Source organism: Oxyura jamaicensis, chromosome 2, assembly GCF_011077185.1.
Source record: "Oxyura jamaicensis isolate SHBP4307 breed ruddy duck chromosome 2, BPBGC_Ojam_1.0, whole genome shotgun sequence".
NCBI lineage: Eukaryota > Metazoa > Chordata > Aves > Anseriformes > Anatidae > Oxyura > Oxyura jamaicensis.
This window is the reverse complement of record NC_048894.1, coordinates 51,163,957-51,168,643: the sequence shown is the minus strand read 5'-3', so window position 1 is coordinate 51,168,643 and position 4,687 is coordinate 51,163,957. Positions and strand designations below refer to the sequence as shown.

The window sequence follows — 4,687 nt, the reverse complement described above, 5'->3', positions numbered from 1 at the left end:
AAAATAAAATAAAATAAAATAAAATAAAATAAAATAAAATAAAATAAAATAATAATAAATTTTGACTTACTGGAACCCAGCATCCCTTGGCACCTAAGCAAAATGAAAAAAAGTTCAGAATAAGGCCATATGTTTGAATTTATTCCATTTATCAGAAGCATAAGCCACAAAGCCCCAATAACACAAACACACTTCAAAGATGAAAAGAAATATCTGAGTCTAACTTAGCTGAAATCTCTGAGCAGTCTAACTTAGACAGCTGTCATTGGTGTATCCAGGTATGTGTTTTGCACTACTGACAATGAAAGCATATTGAAGACTGTTTACAAATCAGTAAACAGTTTCTTGCACGTTATAAGCTTTTAATATAATGATTTACTTTAATTTTAGAATGAAAGGTTCTTTCCTTCTTGGCCAAGCATATTATGTAGGCAACTGAAGACTATGCTTCCCATATTTCTTTATCAAGTTGCCACCACCTTCGTAATATACAGATAGGCCTGATTTGGAAAATGGGAATTGTTTGTGTTTCAAATGGATAAGAAAATCATAAAAAGCTTTGAACATGTCTCATAGGCATGTTGGCCCATGCTATTTCACAAAGAGAAGTCCTCCAAGTTCAAAACTGACTGCCAAGGCTGTATACATGACATTTGCTATTTCAGTTCCTATGGGAGGGTCCAGATAAGATCCTTCTGGGTGAAGAATAAAGCTAGACAATCTCTAGCCAAAGATTTCAGAGAATGTTTTAGGCTTTAGTCTTTGGAAGTACTGGCAGTGGCCCTGATCCAGTAAAGCTCTAAAGAACATAATTTAAACACTTTGCTACATCAGAAATGTAATGTGCTATGAAAGAACACAAATATCTGACTATCACAAATACTGAAAAAGGGAACACACAAGCACAGTTGAAGTTTAGTACTATACTATTTTTTTACAATAGTCAATTCCACGTTCCCATGGATCTGCCCTGGTAATTTTTCTTACCCTTAAGAAAAATTAATGGCAAAGTGTCAGGGTACAGCCCTAGTCTTAAACAACATCTCCTTGTGCTACCGACTCTCTCTATAAACTTTGCTCCTAGTGCTTTTAGCGATTTTCTGCCCAAACACCACATTTTAGCTTACGTGTCTACAAGGACAACACTAGATAAAGTCAACCTGCAGTTAGACCATAGGTGACGAGCAGCAAATCAAGAAAGCTGAAGGGACAGAGGCACCAGGGGGAGCTGCATGCAGAGCCAGTTTGGGTCGGATTGAGTTCATTAGGTCAGGCTGCATCCCAGGGCACTGCAAATTCACATCCATGCAAGTACTTTGGATCAACATGGATTATGAATACATTTTGTAGAGCTTGCCCAGTTATCCCGATGCCGTGCTCTCAGGACAGCAATGTCCAGACTGATCTGAATGGCTCTGGGACTGAGTTGATGCCACCAACCCCAGACTGAACTCAGTCTAAGCCCTTGGTTGGGCACAGCACAAACCCAGCCTGGACCCAGGACTGCAGCATAGTGCCATGCACTATGGGGCACAGCACACAGGCTCCAAATGGTGCTGCAGAACTCAGCCTAGCTCAGTACCTCCAGTTGAGCACCATCCATGCTGATTCAGGGTTATGTTCCTCTGTGGACACTGGCTGTGCTGGGCTCCTCAGCACTTCCGATAACAGGAACATGCAATAGGCACACCCAAGCAGGCACAGGTCTGGTTCAGCAAGACTTAGTGCTTCAGCTCTATAGGGCAAGGAAGCAGCTGGAGTGCATCCAGACTCATACTCAGTGCTAGATGTTCCAGACTCATGCTGGCTCCTGATGAACTAATCAGACATCGTTGCAACACACTCTTTAGCTCTCATCGTCAGAGTTTCCACAGGGCTCCCCTCCCCAGCATCACTAGTTTGCTGTGCCTGCTTTGTACCCAATCCAGACCTCCTGGCTGTCCTGAGCCTAGGTGCAGCTCCCCAAGGAAACACATCACACAAAGCTAGTATGTGAACACATAAAATACAGCCTGAGACACAGAAGTGTAACAACACCTATGCAGAAGGAATATCAGAATGAGCATAAGTTACTCCAAGTAAATCAGAACGGATACTCTGTGATTGCATTATACAGAGACCGCCTTTATATCGAGATGCCAGCATACCAGCCTGGTTCTTTAACGTCTAAAGCATTTGGTTACAATGAGTTATAATTTGTTATAACAATGTTAATAAATTAAAAGCACAAAGGGGCAATTACAATCACATTAAAACACTCCGTAATTTTGGAAAATTAATGTTTCACTAAGTCTTCATTTTTACAGCTAAATTGAGTCAGAACTGTGTTGTTCCTACACTATGCTAACTAGTATGTGTTAAGCTTTTCTGAACCATATGGAAAGCCATTAATTTTTTTTTTCTTAAGCAGGATTCTCACCACTTTGTTTAATATCACTACAAATTATATAGGCTAATATTTACAGATGGTTTCATGTCTGAACTGTGAATCAGCAAACTGCAAGACAACAGGTAGGCAGTACTCATTCCCAAAGGAAGCGGTGTGAGCTACCTGCCTGAGGACTGTACGAAAGGCCAGGAGGGTCCCTCACTTCCAATCCTTCATCTGGGCTGGGACTTCAGGGTGTTATGTGTGACCAGGCTGCAGCACTATCGAACAGGAGAGGTTTCTGAATCACAGCTGTGGGGGGAAATGGGAAAATAAAGAATCGCAGGCTGTGGTCTGAAAGCCATGTTTTAATGTTGCGCTGCAGGTTGGTTTTATTTGTGCCCTGGTGCTCCTACTTCAAGTCTCAGCCAACTCAACCCCCAAAGTTTCCATCTCAGCGCCTAAACATGGCACCGCACCTGCGGGACCAGCACCGAGGGGGCAGCGCCGAGGCCCACCACCAGCCCCAGGCCTCCCACAGAAACACGACACAGGCTCAGCGTGCGGGCCTTTACGCTTCCAGAAAGTTCTGCTGCGGGTTTCCAGGTGCTGGGGGGGGGGGGGGGGGGCAAGGAGCGCTCCATACACACACACACGGCCCCCTCACGCGGCGGGCCGTTGGGGCCGTTGGGGCCGTTGGCGGCGCGCGGGCAGCTGGAAGTCGTTGCCCGCCGATTGGCGTCCGCGTTGCCACGGCGACCGCCCCGGCGGCGCCAGCCGGGCCGCAGCGCGAGCGGGTGATGTCACGCGCCCGGCGCCGGCCGGTCTGGGCCGCCCGCGGCTGAGGCGCGGGGCGGGGGTGCGGGGGGGGGGGGGGGGGATCGGGAGGCGGACCCCTCGCGTTCGCTGCGCGGCCGGGTCCGCTTTTTAGGGTGTTTTCAGCGGCTTTGGGAAAAAGTGCACCCGGCACAAGCTGCCCGGGTGTTTTGTGACCCGGCAGGAGGCGCGGGTGAAGCAGCAAGCCCAACTTATCTCGCGGAAGGGCAGGCAGATTCTCGCCCTGGTGTCCCATTATTGTAATTCTTGTTAATAAAGGGGGTTTGGAGCATCAGTTCTCGGGGAAGAACGGGAGGCTGCGAGCAAACCTTTAGGAATATTCACCACCGCTCGCCCTCAAAGGCAGCAGAAAGCCTTGCTGAGACGGACAGATTTTCCTGTTTTCTGTCTTTTCAGATGTATTCAGGCAGCACAGGGGCGGTCCGTGGGCAAGGTGGAAGCCGGCCCCTGCTGAGGGCTGTGTGCTGGAGCACCTAGTGCCCAGGGACACGCAGCGGGACGCCCCGCAGCGGTACCGCTGTCCCTTGGGACAGAACACGCGGAGGGCTCACCTGGCAAACACTGCCTTGGCCAGCGTGCTGCAGGCTCAGACACCCGTCTTCCCCTCGACTGGGAAATGTGAGGATGGCAAGTAAGCTAAGTTTATATAAATATGGTTGCAGCGTGAGGTTCAGGTTGTCTGATTTTTATTTTTTTATTATTATTTCTTTATTTTTTTTACCAGCTCGACGTGGGGTTTAAGTCTAAGTGACTTGTAACCTCTAAGATCTGAGTGGGATTTTAACACCGCGTGCGTTTGGTGACATGCTTAAGCGAAATGAACCCGAGAACAACCATTGACAACAGCCGCCTCCGTCAGGTAGCTTCGAAGGAAACGAAATAAATTCCTTCTGCTGGGGGAAGGGAGCGAGCGTCCTGAGAAACTCGCTCCTCCGCTCCCATTGATCATCACCTGCGCTGGACTTCACACAGCAGTTTAATCCTATTCTCTCCCTCAAAGGTTTCAAGCCTCTGCAAGATCCTGACTGCTAGGGAACAAAGGCTGGTATGTGGTTCCCTCAAAGGTCAGTCATTAACCTGCCCCGACAACAGTTTTAGGAAGATCAAGGCAATGAAGAAAAACTAAGAAAAAGCACTTTCACTTTGGAATGAATTGTTCAAAATGCCCTTATACATTGAGTTTTATTCCCTTTCAGCTCCGCACTTTTTAGTTCCTGCACGTATTTATTTCACATCAGGAATAATGGCAAGATTTGCTCTCCCAGAGATTTGACCTTAAGTTTATTCTAGCCACAACACTATAGACCATTTCATCAATTATAGATGTACTCATGTGTATAGAGGAACTGGTAAGCCAGCTCGGTAATACTACCTTGTCCTGGAGGCTTACCCTTATAAATAAATTAAGGGCATATCTTTATGAAATACCAGTAGAGAGAGAGAAAGAAAAGAAAGTAAGAGAGAAAGAAAGAAAGGATGGAA

At 46.9% G+C, this 4,687-nt stretch overlaps 1 long non-coding RNA gene across 1 annotated transcript; it reads left to right on the top strand.

The window, feature by feature from the left end:
• Window positions 1-3,724: 3,724 nt before the first annotated feature.
• On the top strand, window positions 3,725-4,687 carry LOC118162757. The gene is made up of 2 exons (XR_004748610.1): window positions 3,725-4,064; window positions 4,206-4,687. It is a non-coding gene; the product is annotated as an uncharacterized LOC118162757 (long non-coding RNA).